We start from the raw sequence: 20,507 nt of genomic DNA on the forward strand, positions 1-20,507 counted from the left end.
GTCAAAAAAGCCAAATTAAAGGCACTGTGATTCAATGTTGTAAAACGATAAAATGTGAAAACTTCCAAAGGGGGTGGATACTCTTTATATGCACTGTATGTTGACCCACACTGGCTTCTTACAATAGCTACTGCAGTTAAACAGTCTACTGGTCATTAAAAGCTCACATATCTCCCCTGACTGTGCACGTCATGACTTTATACACCTCTATAAGATCACTATTCATTCCCCTGCACTCCAGTGTACAGAGTGCCAGTCTGCTCAACCTCTCTCCATAACTCAGTCCCGGCAACATCCTCATAAACACTAGAGATCCTGCAGATGATGGAAATCCAGAGCAACACACACAAGATGCTGGAGGAACACAGCAGGTCAGGCAGCATCTATGGAAAGGAATAACTAATCTCCCGATGAAGAGTCTTGCCCTGAAAGGAAAACTCTTAATTCATTTCCATAGATGCTGCCTGACCTGCTGAGTTCCTCCAGCAATTTGTGTGTGCAACATCCTCATAAATTACCTGTTAATCTGATCAACCATTCGTTAGCCCCCCCAAGCCCCTCTATCTCTTAACTCAGTCACTGCGCTGCACTGTAAACTCTTTAAGCCACTTTTTATAATGCTGTTTACGTTGTAAGTGCATGCTGATATTTAAGTACTTATGCACATTTTATTCCATATCTGTACTTCTAACTTTATCTTTATGTTTCTTTATAATTGTTGAATGTTGTTTATGTTGCATATCATGCCAGCAAATTCCTAATATATGTAAATGTATAGTGAATAAAGTTAATTCTAAAGTTGATCTTAAAATTTTCTCTGCATTCTTTCCATTTTAATGGCATCCTTCCCTAGATTTTTCCCTAAGTAGTGACCAAAACTGAGCACAACGTTCCAAACACGGCTTCACCAATGTTTTGTATAACTGTAACATAACTTCCCGGCCTCTATACACAAATGTCCTGGTGAAGGCCTGTTCTTAAGTGAATAGGGACAGTCTTTTCCCCCAGGGTTGTGGAGTCAAGAACTAGAGGGCGTAGGAAAGAGTGAAAGAGGAGAAACTTATTTGAAACCTGAGGGGCAATCTTTTCACTCAGAAAATGAACAGTATCTGGAACAAGCTGCCAGGAGAAGTGGTTGAGGTAGATACATTAACAACATTTTAAAGAGACTTGGATAGGATCATGAATAGGAAAGGTTTAGAGCCAGGGTTGCCAACCTGGGGTCCATGGACTCTCAGTTAATGGTAGGGGTCCATGGCATAAAAGTTTGGGAACCCCTGCTTTTGAAGGATTTGGGGAAAACACAGGCAATTGGGATTAGCTGTAATGGGAATCTTGGTCAGTATTGACAATTTGGGTCGAAGGGCTATTGCATTTGAGTCCATGGCTCTACTGACATCAATCTTGGCCTCTTGCAGGTTACTGATTGAAAGCACGGACTGTGATTATGAGAGCCTTCCGAAGAGAAGGAAAATGCAGAACAAATAACTCCTGGAAAAACAGACAATAAGTAAGCCTTTATAAACTCAGTGTAAACACTTGGGGAATGGCCAACTGCTTATCAGTAGATATGGGCTGAGGTTAAAGAGCAGATTTGTCCAACACTGTCATGCAAAAGGGCAAAATGTCACTGTAAACTTTAATGAGCACTTGCCTTACATGCTTTCTCCATTCACACTTTTCAATCTTCCAACCACAAAAGGCCACATTACAAAGCCTCTGTCAAATGATGATTAAAGGCAAATATTGCAGCTTCTGTACTAAGGATCCAGGTCTTTAAATAAGATGCTCCTGACTGCAGAAAACATTTTTATTAAGTCTGTGATGGTAATGTTACTGGTCTCTAAAGAGCCTTCCTCCTCCATCCTTGCCCAGTCACACAGATTATAGCACTGAAGAACAAATCCCACCTTTGTTTGCATCTCAAACGGGCCATGGTCTATCCCTGCCACCATTATTTGTCAACGCGCGTCTATGTCAAAGTAAATACTGACTTTACCAAGTGATGAGTGATGTAGTTGACCATCCCTGAACCACATGTTGACTGATTTCTGTCACTGTGATGACTGCTGGGAACTCTTTGCCCAGTTACTTGAACATTCTGGTGTCCGGCTTTCCCAACTACATAACCTCTTTGATTTCTTTCGTGCCTTTGCCCCTCAATTCTCAGTAGATAGCTGGGTGTAAGTATTCACAGGTTCAAGTTCCACTTGCTGAAAATCTAGCCCGCTGAAGCACTGAGGAGGTGTGGGACTGCTGACTTTCGTCTGGGGCATTAGACCAAATCAGCACAGCGGCGCAGAGGGTAGAACTGTTGCCTCAAAGCTCCACAGATCAGGTTCAATCCTGAGCCCCAGCTCTTTCTGTGTGGAGTTTGCACGCTCTCCTAGTCACCACATGGATTTCCCCTGCGTGCTCCAAAGATACATGTAGGTTGGTGAGTTAATTAGCCACTGTGAATTGCCCCTTATGTGCCGCTGAGTGGTAGAATCTGGTGGTAAGCGGGAAAAAGGTTACGGGGAGAAAGCGGGAGTGTGCAGTTGAAAGAGGGAAAATTCAGCAATGTTGGAATAGTGGAACAGACTATAATGTAATAAATATAAGAGATTCTGTAGATGCTGGAAATCCAGAGTAACACACACAAAATGTTGGAGGAACTCAGCACATCAGCCAGCATCTATGGAGAGGAATAAAAAGTCGACGTTTTGGACCAAGATCATCAGGACCCTTCGTCATCTATGATGTAATAAAACTGTCCTTGTCTGCTCCGTCAGCTTGATGATCACATAAAACTACGTGAAAAAAAGCAGGGTAGCTGATATTTATTCCTCAATAACAAATAAATATTTGGTCATTTATCAGATCGTGGGATCTTGCCCAGCACAATGCGACAGTTATGCTTCCTACAATGAACACCTTTCCAAAAGGTGTATACACTGCAAATTCCCTTTGCAAAGTCCTGAGGTCTCAAAAAGGCACTACAAAACGCAAAGAAAACATTGCAAATGGTAAGGCCTGAGGCCTGCCTGTTCTGACCACTAGTGGGTTCAAAACTAGCTGTGTGTGTAAGTAAAAGAGCTGGGCAGCTGGAGCAAACTGGGTTCTGATCCTCTGGCACACCCGCTTGGGTCACCAATCACCAATGCCCATCGAGAATTTCTCAAACCAGCCCATGGAAACTGACTGGGGGTGGATGATGGGCAAGTTGCAAGACAGCCACCACTTTGCCCTGTTGTTAGAGACACAACTGGTGCAGCGGGTAAGAGAACTGTCTTTCCTACATTGGCACCAAACCAATCATTCCCAGCTGAACTAACATCACTTCTGTGAAGAAGTGAGAATCACCTTTGCTGCCCCTCTTCTACTTTAATGATATACCCCAACCCAACCCCCTTCCTCCACATTCTGGTTCACGTCAGTAACTTTCAGCAGAACTGAATGGATTTCAGTCCATTCCCTCCCTGGCTCCGGCCCCATCCAGAAGAGTGTTTAATGTAGCGATGGCCCATTTCAATGAAACCGCTCTTAAAGGGGACGAAATTGTTATTATAAGATATACGCCACTTGGCCGATCAAGTCTGCTTGCTTTGCCATTTCATCATGGCTGATCCATTTTCCCTCTCAGCCCCAATCTCCTGTCTTCTCCACGTATCCATTCATGCCCTGACTAGTCAAGAATCATTATACAATGGACATTACACCCAGGGGAGATATGCTGCCGTGTGTGTGTGTGTGTGTGTGTGTGTGTGTGTGTGTGTGTGTGTGTGTGTGTGTGTGTGTGTGTGTGTGTGTGTGTGTGTGTGTGTGTGTGTGTGTGTGTGTGTGTGTGAGAGACTGCGTGTGATGCCAATGTGTTTACCCTGGTGAGGACAGGATTTGAATAATAGCCAAATATGCCACAGAAAAAAGAGTGGCCACTCTAACAATACGTTTACTGCTGTAAGCAAGAACTAGTGCCTTCATGGGAGGTAGACAGCAAGGACAGGACATTTCAAGTGGTCAGCAAACCTTTGCCAAAAACACGACCAAGTTATGTGAGTTATACAGTAATAGCTGCACCCTTACTCTCCTGGTGACTTGTGCATGTACGTATACAATGTCAATTCTGCAGGCATATCTACACACTGTTGTAACTCAGCCAAGTTAGTCTAGCAATTGGAGCATTCAGTTCACGTTTGCGACTGCCAAGTTTGGCTGCTGGGCCTCCCTGACACTCAAGTGTGCCAATCTCAGCTGTAATGAATTCTGTTAGAAGGTTTGCCGACTGTCATTTACTTCAAGGAATAACCACTCCAGTATCCTCTCGTCATGAATGGGCCTTAGATGAAGCTTGAACTGTGACCAATATAGAACGGTACAATGTAAGGCAGATATTCGGCCCATCATACCTGTCACTGCAATTCAAATCAATTATTTCCAACTCTTGTTAATTTTTCCTCAGAGCTCTGCAATTCTTTATTCTCTCTTTTCAAGGAACTTGAAGGATAAAGAAAATAGCTGGGGGTTGTTAGCAGACAGAGGAGAGAGCCAGGGACGGGGGCAACCTGAATTACTCTGTACATGACCTCATTCTGTGAATAAGCTTGGTCTACCTCTTCACTTCAGAATACCTGATAGCAAACAGCTGGATTTCTGACAAGACTACAGATGGCCTTCATTTGTTAATTAGACAGGCAAGCCTCTGGCTCAAATTAGAGCTAGGTATTCATCCAGTGAGATATTATGGAAATAAGGCCTCACTGCTCTGCATTGACATGGTAGCCCACCATTTACTAGAATGATAGTCATAAAGTAATCAAACATGGGATCAGGCCCTTCAGCCCATGTTGATCATGGTGCCCACCAAAGTTAATCCCATTTGCCTGCCTTTGGCCTGTATACCTCTAAACCCATGTGGCCATGCACTTAATCAGAATCAGGTTTACCCTCACTGGCACGTCTTGAAATTTGGTGTCTGTTACATAATAACAGAGAAAAAATCATGAATTACAGTAAGAACATATATTAAATAGTTAAATTAAATAAGTAGTGCAAAAATAAAAAAATTAAAAGTAGCGAGGTAGTGCTTATCGGTTCAATGTCCATTTAGAAAATGCATGGCAGAGGGGAAGAAGTTGTTCCTGAACCATTGAGTGTGTGCCTTCAGGCTTCTGTACCTCCATCCTGATGGTAGCAATGACCTGGGTGATGGGGGTCCTAACGATGGACACCACCTTTTTGAGGCATCACTCCCTGAAGATGTCCTGGACACAATGGAGGCTAGTACTGAGCTGACTGAGTTTACAGTTCTCTGCAGCTATTTCATTACAGTGCAGTAGCACACCCACCCCATACCAATACTCTCCACTGTACACCTGTAGAAATTTGTACATCTTTGGAAACATGCCAAATCTCCTCAAACCCTAATGAAATGTAGGTGCTGTCTTTGTAGCTGCATTGATATGTTGGTACCAGGTCTGCTAATGGTGGGGAGGGTTGTGTGTGTGATGGAGCTCGCTCTGAGTCTACAACCCTCTGATGCCTCATTAATCCTGCACATCAAAGCCTTTGTACCAGGCTGTGATACAACCAGTTAAAATGCTTTTCATTGTACATCTATAGAAATTGAGTGACATTGCGATGGTACTGCGCTTGCTGACAATGAAGTTCTAAATTCAAATGAAGACCTTAAGCCCTATTGGATATAAATAGCCATGAGTACTCTCACTGAAGAGAGATTATACTGTAACTACCCGATCTTCAAAGACTAGTTCACTTCTCTGTTTATTCTCCATGGTGAGTTTAGCTGCCAATACCCACTCCCCTCTCCTTAGTAGGTCCCCTCTCCCTATGAAGGAGAAGATACTTCCAGCTAACAAAGTAGTTTAAACACAGTTCATTGATTTTCAATGATGCACATTTAAATCCAAACAACATTCTTAAAACACATTTAAAATTCACAGAGGATTTCTGTCTCATACAACATTTTCAAATTACAAACTATTTCTAAAACACAAAGCATAAAGCATTTCTCAAACACAAAGCACAAAGGATTTCCAAAACACAGGTGCAAGTCCTAATAAAATAAAAAGACCTACCAAAGATGCAGACGAACAAGTTGTCTGTCACTGAAACCAAAGCCAGAGGAATGGATTCTAGCTCACCCCGTGTTCCTTTCATGCTTCTTGATGTTCTCTATCCCATTCCTAATAAGCCTGAACAGCTCTCTGTACTTATACCGTCGGGAGGGGCGACCTATCAGGGGCAAGCCGCAGCGACCAGGTCTCTGTCACTGAGTCTGTCCCTGTAGCTCAGAAGGGAAGTGGGGATAAAGAGGAATGCAATAGTGATAGGGGATTCCATAATTACAGGAGCAGAAAGCAGGTTCTGTGAACGTGAAAGAGACACGCGGATGGTTATGTTGCCTCACAGGTGCCAGAGTCAGGGTTGTCTCAGATCAGGTCCACGGCATTCTAAATGGGGAGGGTGAACAGCCAGAAGGCATGGTATATATTGGTACCAATGACATAGATAGGAAAAGGGAGGAGGTCCTGAAGAGAGAATTTAGGGAGTTAGGCAGAAAGCTGAAAAGCAGTACATCCAGGGGAGCAATCTCTGGATTGCTGCCTGTGCCACAACCCAGTGAGGATAAGAATAAGATGATTTGGCAGGTTAATGCATGGCTGAAGAACTGCTGCAGAGGGCAAGGTTTCAGATTTTACTAAATCTTTGGGATCTTTTCTGGGGAAAGTATAACCTGTGCAAAAAGGACGGGTTACAACTGAACCCAAGGGGGACCAATACCCTTGTGGGCAGGTTTGCTAGAGCTGTTGGGGAGGGCTTAAACTAATTTGGCAGGGGGATGGGGGGAGCTGGAGTGATAGGGCTGAGGATGGGCCAGTTGGTGCACAGGTAGGTAATAATAATAATAATAATAATAATAAATACTTTAAACACACTTAGCAGTGTGCAAACTAATAATAAAGTAGAGAATAATAATATACACAATAATTTACCACTGTGCAATAATTTGCAATAATTAATTACGAAATAATAAAACAGAGACTATTGTACTATGATGTGTGTTCTTCTATCGCACAGAGATGAACTGTTGTATATGCTTATTGCATTTGGTAGGAAAGATTTTCTGTTACGATCCTTGTGTCAGCGGAGCTGAATGAGTCTGTTCAAAAAGGTGCTCCGCTGCTTATTCTGTAAGTCATGGAGAGGACGTGCCTGATTGTCCATAATGGATAACAGTTTGTTTACTGACCTCCTCTCCACCACTAACTCAAGAGTCTGGGTTGTAGCCAACGACGGATCCAGCTTTTTTAAGAAGTTTATTTAGTGTGTAGAGATGCAGTATGTAGTGACACTGTGCAGAAGGGCAGGCAGATGATAGGGCAACACTGCAATCAGTGTGATGAGTTAAAGTGTAACGGGGGTCAAAATCGAAAAGGGAGATGAATATAGGACTGAAAGTGCTATATGTATTCGGAATAAGATAGATGATCTTGTGGCATAGTCAGAGATTGTAGGTATGAGGGAAGTGAAAAGTCATGCACTTTTGCAGAAGGAATAAAGGCATGGACTATTTTCTAAATGAGAAGAAAATTCAAAAATCAGAGGTGCAGAGGGACCTGGGAGTGCTCATGCAGGACTTCCTAGAGGTTGTCTTGCAGGTTGAATCAGTGGTAAGGAAGGCAGATGTAATGTTAGCATTCATTTTGACAGTGCTAGAATATAAAAGCAATAATGTAATGCTGAGACTCTATAAAGCACTGGTCAGATCACACTTGGGAGTACTGAGAGCAGTTTTGGGCTTATATATGAAAAGATGTGCTGGCATTGGAGAGGATCCAGAGGACGTTCACAAGAATTGAAAGGGTTAATGTATGAAGAGTGTCTTGATGGCTTTGGGCCTGTACTCACTGGAGTTTATAAGAATGAGGGGTGATCTCATTGCAACCTATCATATACTGAATGTTCTGGATGTGGAGGGGGTAGTTCCTATCGTGGGGGAGTCTAGGACCAGAGGGCACAGCCTCAGAATTGAGAGATGTCCATTTAGAACAGAAATGAGGAAAAATTTCTTTAGCCAGAGGGTGGTGAACCTGTGGATTTCACTGCCACAGATGGCTATGCAGGCCAATTCATTGGGTGTATTTAAGATGGAGGTTGATAGGTTCTTGATTAATCAGGATGTCAAAGGTTACAGGAAAAAAGGCAGGAGAACAGGGTTGAGAGGGATAATAAATCAGCCATAATAGAATGGCAGAGCAGACTCGATGGGTCGAATAGCCTAATCTTGCTCCTTTGTCTTATGGTCTTAACACAAAAGGTCTAAAAGCATCTTGGAGACATAGACCTCTGCTAACTTTGTAAAGCTAACTTCCCTGAGTACATAGAACTCCCAATTATAAACACATCAGTTGTTGATATGCTAAATGATATTATCCATCTGGTCCGCAAGCTTCCTTGAACAAAGCCAACTTAGTCAATGTTGTCTGTTCTTGAACCAACTCAAATTAAACAACATTATCTGATACTGCATCTCTCAAACAGTAATATACCAGGTACAGTGAGCTGCATCTTACTTCTCCAAGACAGAGCATCCACAAAGCTGTTCTACAGACAATACTTTGTTTGAACTTCAAACTGATTACTGCTTTCCATTTACATTTTAAGAACTGAAGATTTGACTCCCATTTATGCCCAGAAATTAAACAAACTTAGTTGGAAGTTTACTTTCATCTGTTTGATTTTACAAATGTCAGCTGCTGTGTTTAGAAAGCAAGAATGACAAAACATGAGACCTCCTGTCCCAGGACTGTGAATATCCATCACAACATCCCAAATTTCCTCTGACCCCTAATGAAATATAGCTGTTTGCGTGCCTTCTTCATGATTGTATCAATGTGCTGAACCCAGGACAGATCTTCAGAGATGTTGACACTCAGGAATTTAAAGCTGCTTACACTTTCTACTGCTGACCCCTCAATAAGGACTGGTTCATGTTCCAAATTTCCCCTTCCCGAAGTTCACCACCAGTTCATTGGTCTTGCTGACGCTGAGGGAGGTGCGTCAAGCTAACAGAATTAATGCTACATTCACACTTCAATGAGGCTTTAACGGTTATAAGCACATTGAGCCTTTTAGGAAAGTTATTGAGAGGTGGGTTAAATGCTGGAGATATCAATGTTCTTTCATTAACTGAAGGTCCTTATATTCCAGAATAGCATCTGCTGGAGAGTCTGCTTCCTCTTCTCAGTGAGTGGAACATAATTGTACTTTGAAACTCAAACAACAGTGGTCGATTATCGTTAAAGCACATAACCCTCTATGAGTGGGGCACTCAATGGACAGAAAATACATCACCTACACTTCAGAGCAATTATTGCAAACAATGAATTATTCAGTGTGAATTATGAAGTGTTAGCATAGTTGCATCAACTGTGAGGCACTGCTTCAATTGGACTGCAATTCCCCTGCAATTTATATAAGATGATTTAGTTATCTTTAATTTACAAAACTGGGGCCTGGCAATGCAGTTGCACAAGATGATTTTCCCAGCGTTATGCAGCTGACAATTGAAATTCCAGGGTCAGACTTGACTGGGGTCACCATTGGCTCACAACTGAAACATTTTACATTTCAGTTTAAGTTCCAGGGGTGAGTCACCCACGTGACCCCCCCAAAGTGTTTTCCATGCTGCGGAGGCACATGATGTCACCATTCCCTCAAACGACGCAGGTGAGCTTGTCCTGTGTTTCAATGGGAGCGCTGATCAGTCAAGTCGAAGTTGAGTTTATTGTCAGATGCACAAGTACATGTGTGCACAGGTGCAATGAAAAACTTGCTTGCAGCAGCATTGCAAGCACATAGCAACAGATACACAACATCCACGAGAAATAATGAATGCAAGAGATTCTGCAGAGGCTGGAAATCCAGAGCAACACACACAAAATGCTGGAGGATCTCAGCAGGTCAGACAGCATCTATGGAGAGGAATGCACTGTTGACATTTTGGGCTGAGTCCCTTCATCAGAACTGGAAAGGAAGGGGGAAGAAGCTAGAATAAGAAGGTGGGAGGATGGTCAGGTGTACAAGCTGGCAAGTGATAGGTGAAACCAAGTGAGGGGGAAGGTGGGTGGGTGAGGAATACATCAATTGTATAAAATTATACAAGAAAGAACAGGATTCGAACAATAAAATGTCCACAGGAGTGCAAAATGATCACTATACTAAGGTAGTGATCAGGCTTCTCCCTGTTACAACCCTGGACTGGGATCCTGTCAGCCAAGTCCCATACTTATCATTCAACCTTTGGCTCTCCAACACAGCAGCTTCTCTCAAGAAGTAGGCACTGGCCCACCAACATCTTACATCGGCCCATCTCCTGACCCTTCCCCCCCACCACTCACTCTGCAACCATTTTCCTCATCAGCTCTCTCAAAGACCTGTGACCTCCCTCTCACTTGATGAAACTGCTTATTCACTTGTAGGACCGCATAAGTTTGCAGGGGCAGTCCCTACACACCCCAGACATTCTCTCTTCTCACCCTCCCATCAGGAAGAAGATACAAAAGCCTGAAACGACCAGAATCAAGGGCAGCTCCTATCCCACTGTAATCAGACTCTTGAAATGACATCATGTACAGTAAAGTGGGACTCGCGACCTCACAATCCACCCCATTCTGATCTTGCACCTTATTACTTACCTGCATTGCACTTTTTCTGTAGCTGTTACACTTTATTCTGCATTCTGTTATTTTTTTATTAAACCAAATATACTTTATTCAAAAATAAATTATATACAATAAACAATTCAATGACTTTCAAGCCTTTACAACTGTTTCCATTGCTGTCTTTACATTTTCACACTTTGCGCCACCCACATGGCACTCTGTAATTCCATATTTACATACATTTGTTTAGGGGTATACACCCCCCCCCCACCCCTCAACTCCTGCGGGAGAAGAACCCTAGACTGTGGTCCTTCCCCACCGGGTCCTTGCGGTGGCTGCACCAAGTTTGAGTGCTCCTGCAGCCGAGAATGTGCCAGTCGGTAGCATTCCCCCACGGATATCTCCGTGTGCTGATAGGCCATCAAGTTTCGGGCCGACCAAAGAGCGTCTTTCACCGAGTTGATGATTTTCACCCTATATGATGCACTGTGTAATGATTTGATCTGTAAGAACAGTATTCAAGGCAAGCTTTTCCCTGTGTCTCGGTACAGTTGTGGGAGCCTCAGTGGTGTAGCAGTTAGCACAATACTTTTGCAGCTCAAAGTTCAATTGCTGCGCCGTCTGTAAGGAATTTGTACATTCTCCCTGTAACCGTGTGGGTTTCTTCCAGGTGTTCCGGCTTCCTCCCACAGACACACCGGTTAGTAATGTAATTGGTCATTTTAAATTGTCCTCTGGTTAGGTTAGGGTTAAATAGGTGAGTTGCTGGGCAACACAGCTGGTTGGGCTGTTCTGTGCTGTATCTTGAAATCAACATACAAACAAACAAAACCATGTGACAATAATAAACCGAATGAGATAAATTCAGCTAATTGAGTGGTGTCATAACAACAATCTTGCACTCAACAGCAGCAAGACCAAGGAACTGGTTGTGGACATCATGAAGGGGAACTCTGGAGAGCACACACCAGTCCTCATTGAGGGACAGGACACAATAGAAATGATAACCACATCCAGGCAGCCACAGTGCGCAGAATTCCTCTACTTAGACTGCACTAATTCCAGAATCTGACCAAAATCCTCAAAGTCACAAGCAGCTAGCATACTTGCTCACCGTGCAGCAATTAAATTCTGACTGACCCTGCATCTAATTGGAACACTTCCTTCACAGTGGCCAGGAAGAGACGCGCAGCTAAGCAGTGCAGCCATATTCCAAACCCCGCAGAAAATGCCTCAGGACATCCACTGCTGTTGTGCCAGCAACCCTCTGGCATAATTTTTTGCTATTTTTATATACAGAAAGCCAACTTTCTTTTATGTTAACAAAACAAAAGCATGATGCTTTTAGAAACAATTTTTTAAGAAAAGTAGCAAAAAATAACTGCATCATTTTAATTTCATCCTGGGTTACAAGCTACAGCAGAGACTGAATTGGAGACTGATGTTACTGGAAAAATGATTATAGTCCCTTAATTCAATGAATTAGTGAATTGAGCAAGAGAGAAAGGGAGAGAGGTGGGGGGGAGAGAGAGGGGAAACTGGGAAGGAGGGATAGAGAGGAGAAGAGAAATAGAGGGAAAGCAAGAATGAAGGAAGCAGAAAGGGAGGAGGAAAAGAGAGAGGAAGGATATAGAAGGGGAGCAAGAATGGGAGAGGGAGAGAGGAAAGAGAAAGAAAGAGAGGAAAGAGAAAGAAAGAGAGGAAAGAGAGAGAAAGAGAATGGAGAGGAAGGGGAAAGGAGAGAGTGACAGGAGGGAAAGGGGGAAGGATTTTTGATTTTTGATTTTTTGATGTTGGTTGGGGTATAATGATTGGTGAGGATCTGGGGACAGTTCCTGAAAATCTGACCTACCTCACTGGCCCTCCCTCAAGGAGGGAGAGGTGGCCTGAATGGAGTGTTCTGGTCTCTTCCTTAGGAAGTGAAACAACAGCCTCCTGACTCAAGGGGTGACCGATTCATCCAACACATGGGTGACCACCTGGAGTGAGCAGAGCTCCAAATAATTACCGTCTATGGAGGAAATCCTCATGTCTCGACAACACAGGCAGGCCTTCTACACCTGAGGTTCCGGAAGATAGCAGAGAGACCAGGATTCCAGAGGGAATTTATCCCACCCTTGTTCCAGCTCAGACGCATTATTCTATCTAACTAGCTGTGCCTCTTTCTTGCACTGAAAATATTTGCTCAGTGACACACAATACGTCAGAGTGCAACCCTGAGCAAAACAGGAAACAGTGCAGGAGGCATTGCAGATTCAAATTCGTTTACACACAGTTCTCCTATCACACAATGACAAGAGTAATTAATAGCAGCCGCAAACGTCGGTGGCAAAACCTCATTCCCATTCTGAAAGGCAGAAACCGCAGTGAGGGTGTCACCGGTCTGCTCGCCACTATTTACATTAATACAACGCCTTTACTGTGGTAAAAGGTGCCAGGGGATTCCACGAGGGTTGGCACTGAGCCCCACGGTGACACAGCATTGGTGAACAAGAAATTGGTTTGAAAGCTCATCAGTAAAGAAGGTGGGATGGGATTGATTGGGGAGCTGCTTCATCTCACCACTCACACGTGCTTCCAGAAAGCAAGTGAAGGACATGTGGAACTGTACCCTGGGACATCCATTGACTCCGTACTCTGGTATACTCATTGACCCAGTACCCTGATACACTCATTCAACCTCAACTGGGAACGTCCATGGATATCTGTGATACACCCATGGAATTGCACCCTGATACATCCACTGACTCTGTACCCCCATACATCCATGGAACGGTACCCAGATACATCCATGGAACTATATACCCTGATATACACCCATAGGACCCAGACCCCAGCACATCCACAAACCTGTAGATAGGTAGGTAAAGGTTGCCAGCGCTTCACTGATCCAGAGGTCCATGGTTTGGAGGGAACAAGCTTTCTGATCTGGGAAGTGAGATTATCTGTAGATTTTGGTGATGAATATAGTCTACATTTAGCCAACTCTAGCTCAGAGCTGTGGGTATCCCGGACACCCAACATGGAGAGAGAAAAAATATTTTCACGATACATTGCAGCCAGTATCCTTGAGCACGTCCTTGAATACTGTGCAGCTCAATAAAGTGGAGGTACTTGCAGACAACTTCTACCTCTCCCTGCTTCGATCTGCGGTTCACCTCTCTGTAATAAGACAAATGAATAGTTTCCTAGTACGATGAGATGGGCTTTGTACCTCATTACAAACTCACACCTCATTATGAACTCACACCTCATTGTGATCTCACACCTTGTCCGTCTACCTGCACTTCAGTTTCTCTGTAGCACTGTGTAATGACTTGATCTATGGTTTTTTTCCTATGAAAATAACTTTATTTTGTAATATTTCTGAATAAAGTATTTTTGGAAGGAAAAAAACAGTATGCATGATAAAGCTTTTCACTGTATCTCAGTACATATGACAATGATAAATCAGTTCCAATTCCAAAAGCTATCCAGAAATCCACTTCATATGAGTAGCACCACTGATCTCTGACACCAGAAATTGTTCACTTAAGTCAGCACAAGAATCTTGGAGGCAAAGTACAACAACAAACAGCGTGATTAGCACCATGAACTAGGGATGAATTTCTAGCTAAATATGCTTGGAATATCAGGAAGTTTTGACAAAGCATCCCAAAACAGGACAATCAGTCTTGAAGTCAAAAATGACATTTTGGAATCAAACAGCATTGAAGGATATGGATTTTGGGAGACTTAAAGACCTAGAGATTCAAACAGGATCTTATTAAATGATATGGGAGGCTTGATGGGCTGAATCGCCTTACTTTGCAAGGCAAGAGCTCAGGGAGGGGCATGCAGATCTCTGAGCCAGTAGGTATTGCCCTACTCTGCAGTTCTCCAGCACAGAACTTGGCCGACCCTCAGGAGCACAGCTGGAATGCAATCCTGTCACAGATTCTGTCGTTTAGAGGAGGCATTATCCTGCAGCTTTGTCCGCTCTCTAAGGTGGCCTCAAAGATCCCACGGCCCCATTCAAAAGAACACTGTTGCTTCTCCTTGGTATCCATGCCAATATTTATCCCACATCCAGTATCACGACATTCATCAGAACCATCTCTGACCAGTTAGACACAAACAGTAGACTCTGTTTCTGTTGCCTGAGCTGCCAAGTGTTCCCACCACCCCTCCTCAAGGCCTGACCCTCACTTTACAGTGACTCTGGGTTCCTCACCGGAGGGACTCGTTTCTGTCTGTCTACCAACCCCCCCCCCCCCCACCTCAACTGAGTTTCTGTGTGCGTCACAGTGGGAGGAGGGATCCTTCAAAAAATATTGAAACTTGGAAAGTGTAACTAGGTCAGGCCGAGTACATGTTGCCATCTTAATAATGAATAAATGTTTCCTTGAAAACCCTAGAAGTAGAAGACTTAGAACACACGACAGAAATGTCACCAGTCATCCACCTACAAGAGGTAAAAAGCTTATTGTATTCCACCAAGAGGAGGTCCAGTAAAAGTCCACTCCCTTGCTCTTACCACAGGCATTCCCGACACATATTATACAGTCTTAAAGCTACGTGCAATCCTCTGAGCTATCAATGTGTCAATGTATCAGTCTCTTTATTACGCATCTCGAATCGCCCTTGAACTTTGTGGGCAGCCATGAGCTTTGAGAGGTGCAGTTTTGAGTCATCCAGTCTGTTGTGGGTCTGGGGTCAGATAGAGGTCATACTGGGTAAGTCGACAGATTTCCTGCTTTCAACGACAATCCAGTGTTTTCATAACTTCCATCACTTCACTCAATTTTATAAAAACCTGCTCTCAGGGTGAGGTTTGCCTGGAGAAGCTGGGATTGTTCCCTCTGGAGGAAGGAATATGGCAAGGAACTCTGACAGGGATGGACAAGAGTGGGACTGGTGTAGGCAAGGTGAATAGAGCAAAATTGCTTCTCTTTAGCATGTGGTTTTATGATCTTTAGCATGTAGTTCAAGGGGGGACAGGGTCACAGATAATGTGCAAAGGGCAAAATACCATCTTGATTTAGAAAGATATCACCATTCCTTCTTCATTACTGGGACTAAATCCTGGAACCTCCACCCCAACAGCACAGCATGGGAGCACTTTCACCAGAAGGACTGCAGCTGTGGAAGCCAGGGCTTTGGGTATATTTAAAATAGGAGGTTTTAAGTTTGATAGGTTCCTGATGAGAAAGGTTAAGGTTATGGGGAGATGGCAAGAGAATGGGGTTGAGAGGGAAAATAAAGCAGCCATGATCAAATGACAGAGCAATTTCAATGGGCCAAATGGCCTAATTCTGACCCTGTGTATTATGGTCTTCTGGTCATGCCCTAACTTCTCAAATGTAATAAGTACTGGACTTGTCAGTGATACTCAACGTCACCAAAAAGTACGTACAGAGAAGGAGGGAACTGATACTCTGTGACACAAGAAATACTGCAGATGCTGGAAATCTGGAACAACACACACAATGTGTTAGAGGAGCTCAGCAGGTCAGGCAGCTTCTATGGATGGGAATAAACAGTCGACTTTTCGGGCCGAGATCCATCATCAGGACTTTGTCCTGCAAGTAAGTTTCTTATCACACCTGTGCACACATGAACTTGTGCACATGATGCTGAAATCCACTGACTTTACACTTCAGTGGTTCAGTGCCAAATACTTATTAAATGTTGTGAGTCTCTGCCTCCTCAAGCAGTGCATTCCAGATTTCAAACACCTCTTCTGGGGGAATGAAATTTTCCTCCAATCCCCTTCAACTACCTTCTCCTTATCCCAAACCCCTGCTCTCTCATACCCCACTGTAACAGGGAAAAGTTTTCACCAATCCATGTGACTCATAATGTTGTGCACTTGCGATGCAGACAGGTTCCACCGTGGCTATGAAGGGGGAACTGGAAAAATATATGGTGAAAGAAACAATTATTAGGCCACTGAGAAAGAAGCAGGAGATGAGAGTAGTGAATTGTGAAGGTGTTTGAGTATGGACAGAATGGGCTGAATGGCCCTCTCCTGTACGTTTCTTTGTGAAGGAGAGAGAGAAGAGAAAGAGAAGTTTCCTTACTAATATTTAACTTGCTTGCAAGACGGTGTTACCTCGCTGTAAATAAAATAGCTGTGGTATTGGCTACATTGTAGGGATTGTATCTTCATTGGTTGCCCTGAAGTCATAGCGGGGAGGCTGGTTTCCGTGATGTTCTCAACTCTCTGCAGTTACTTGCAGTCATGTGCACAGCAGTTGCCATACCAAGCTGTGATACATCCAGTTAAGATGATTGGGATGGTGCATTGATCAAAACTGGTAAGGGTCAACAGGGACATCCCAATTTTCTTTAGCTTCCTGAGGAAGTAGAGAATTCAGAGAGTTTTTCTGGTCATAGTGTCCACGTGTTCAGTTCAGGACAGGCTATTGGTGATGTTCACTCTGAAGCTCTCATCTTCAGCATTGTTGATTTAGACAACAATATATACACCACCACCCTTTCTGAAGTTAACGGACAGCTCTTTACCAAGATTTTCCTCGGATGCAGATACAAAGCAGGCAAAGTCATGAGAGTAAGAGACAGGAGCAGCAGTAAGCTATTAGGCTTCTCAGCCTGTTCTTCCATTTATTGCTCTGTTACCTCAGCACCATTTTCCTGCACTGACCGCATAGCCCTTGATTTCCTCTGTATGGAAAAACATAGCTGTTTTGTGAATAAACTGAGTGACCGAGGCTCCACAGTTCTCTAGATCAAGAATTCCAAAGAGTCTGAATGAAGGCATGTCGCCTCATCTCTATCCTGAATATCCAATCATTTACACATTTTGAGACACAGACCCCTCGATCTAGACTCTGCATTTAAAGAGAAACTCCACATCTCCTCAACAAGCCACTGAAAAATGTTGGATCAGTCTGTAGAACGGACCTCTTACTCACTGAAGGATGAACTTTTACTCTCTCAATCTACCTCACTGTGACCCTCACACTTTCTCTGTGCCTGTAACACTCCGCTTTCTTTATACTACCTTGTTGTATTTATGTATGGGATGATCAAAATGGATGGCATGCAAAACAAATCTTTTCACTCTATTCAATACATGCGACAATAATAATCCAATTACCAAAATCTGAAAATAAAACACAATTAAGATTTAATGAAACAGAACAGTTAATGCTGCAATCGATGCACCACAGGAAGCATTCTGTCTGGATGCATAACAGCCTGGTATGGCAACTGCTCTGCCCATGACCACAAGAAACTGGGGAGAGTTGAGGACACATCTCAGCACATCACAGGGTCCAGCCTCTCCTCCATGGACTCTCACTATACTTCTTGCTGCCTCAGTAAAGCAGAATCAAAACACTCTTCAAACCTCTGACATTCTCTCTTCTCCCCCTCCTATTGGGCAAGACACAAAAGCCTGTAAGCACTACCCACCAGGTCCAAGCACAACAAACCAGTTCTCATTGAGGGGTAGGCAGTGGAAAGGGTGAGCAGCTTCAAGTTCCTGGGTGTCAACACCTCAGAGAATCTATACTGGGCCCAACATATTGAGCAATCGTGAAAAATGCAGCCAGTGTCTATACTTCATTAGGAACTTGAGATCTGGTAAGTCACCTAAGATTCTAGCAAGTTTCTACAGATGTACTGTCAGGCCAGAGCATTGTGATTGGTTGTAGCACAGCCTGGAGTAGAGACAGGATTGAAAGAGGCTGCAGAGTGTGGTAGAGTCAGCCAGCTATCAAGGACACAACCCACCCCAGCACTGAAGATATCTTCAAGAGGCCTCAGCATCTCAGAAACTGCGGATCCCCTGGGATTTTCACGCACAACGGTCTCGAGAGTTTACAGAGAATGGTGCAAAAAACAGCAAAGAAAAATCTGGTTAGCTGCAGTTCTGTGCGTGGAAATGCAACATTAATGAGTGAGCTTCAAATTGACAGTAAGGTTACAGTAACTCAAATAACCACATGTTACAACGGTGGTGTGCAGAAGAGCACCTCTGAACACACAACCCATTGAACCTTGAAGTGGATAGGCTACAACAGCAGAAGACCATGAACATACACTCAGTGGCCACTTTATTAAGTACAGGAGGGACATAATAAAGTGGCCACTGAGTGTATATTATTGATAATAAAACTGATTCTGATTTTGAACAGCACAGGAACAGGCCCTTTGACCAGTGATGACCGTGCCAACCATTTTACAAAATTAAATTAATCCCTTGGTCCATATCTTACATTGCCTTCGTGTTCAGGTGTCTATTAAATGCCTCTTAAACATCACTGCCCTATCTGCATCCACCACTACTGCTGTTAGTCTGGCAATTTAACCACTACACCACTGTTCATCATTGGAACTCCAAGTTCAAAGTAAATTTATTATCAAATACATACATGTCACCATATACAACTCTGAGATTTATTTTCTTGCAGGCATACTCAATCCATATAGAATAATAACCATAATCGATTCAACTAAAGATCGTGCCAACTTGGACGTTCGACCAGTGTACAAAAGACAACAAACTGTGCAAATACAAAAAGAAAGAAATAATTTTTTAAAAAATCAATAAATATCAAGAACATGAGAAAAAGAGTCCCTGAAAGAGAGTCCATAGGTTGTGGGAACGTTTCAATGATGGGGCAAATGAAGTTGAGTGAAGTAATCCCCTTTGGTTCATGAATCTGATGGCCAAAACCAAACTGCCAAGCAGAACATTTCACTGCAATACCCATTGTAATTCAAGGTCAGGTTCAAGCACCTTCCACGTACCAATGTGACAAATCCTCCAGTCAACCCATCCCAATAAGTCATTCAGCACCCACTGAAATATTCATAAGATCAACATCAATGGAAAAAAAAGTCAATGGAATTTATTAAGGCAATCAGAATACTCTAGTTGTTTTGACTGCATAAAAGATATCTGAAGGTCTCGGTGTTCAGACAAAGGAAGAATGCCTAGTACAGAGAGGCAGGTATACAACAGAGATGAGGCAGGTGTTAGGTATGAAATATTATTGCATCATTGTCTGGTATAGTAATTCGAAAGCACAGGAACATAAGAAACTGCAGAGAGTAAAAGACTCTGTCTAATACATCCTGGGCACATCCCTCCCCACGTTCATGGTATCTTCAGAAGGCACTGCTCTTATCATCAAAGATCTCCACCATCCAGGCCATGCCATTTTTGCACAGCTATGGACAAGAGGTACAGAAACCCGAAGTCCCACACTACCAGGTTCAGGAACAGCTATTAGACTGTTGAACTAACCCGCACAACCCTTATCACTACAGTTTAGCAACACTATAATCACTTTGATCATTTTGCACTAAAATGTACATAATTTTATTGTAAACTTCACAGGGATGCACAAACCACAACCCCACCATTCTACAGAGGAGAGCAGACAACCTGCAGCACGATTCCCGGCTATGGAGCAGAGCATCGAATGAAGAACCTCCACCTCCTCTCCTATCAAAATAGAGAGTGACCTGCAAATCAATTGGCACTATAATACAGATGCTATGCTGAGGTTGGCTTGGGGCCAGTGGAGATGGTGCTCCACACTGTACCTGACCGGGGCGGGCTTCGGGCTAGTGGGCAGCACAGCTGGTAGAGTCGCTGCCTCATCGCTCCAGGGAGCCATTTTCGATCCTGACTTTTGGTGCTGTCTGTGTGGAGCTTGCACTTTCTACACAAGCTTTCCCTGGATGCTCTGGGTTCCTTCCACATCCAAAAGACGTGTTGGCAGGTGGGTTAGCTGGCCACTGTAGATTGTCCCTAGTCTGTAGGTGTGGTAGAACTGTAGGAAACGTGTGGAGAACAGGTTACAGGAAAAATTACCGGGGAAG

General features: G+C 43.5%; 1 protein-coding gene across 7 annotated transcripts in view; it reads right to left on the reverse strand.

The window, feature by feature from the left end:
- LOC140741173 (RNA-binding motif, single-stranded-interacting protein 2-like) overlaps window positions 1-20,507 on the reverse strand; it is a 221,574-nt gene that overhangs the window by 138,583 nt on the left and 62,484 nt on the right. Inside the window, exon 1 of one of the 7 annotated variants that reach the window (XM_073071039.1) lies at window positions 12,676-12,794. The exons of the other annotated variants lie outside the window; for them this stretch is intronic. The gene's annotated coding sequence lies outside the window, so the exon portion shown is untranslated. Of the gene's footprint in view, window positions 1-12,675; window positions 12,795-20,507 lie in introns of those variants that run through there. 7 annotated transcript variants of the gene reach the window in all.

Source organism: Hemitrygon akajei, chromosome 18 (genome assembly GCF_048418815.1).
Source record: "Hemitrygon akajei chromosome 18, sHemAka1.3, whole genome shotgun sequence".
NCBI classification, from domain to species: domain Eukaryota; kingdom Metazoa; phylum Chordata; class Chondrichthyes; order Myliobatiformes; family Dasyatidae; genus Hemitrygon; species Hemitrygon akajei.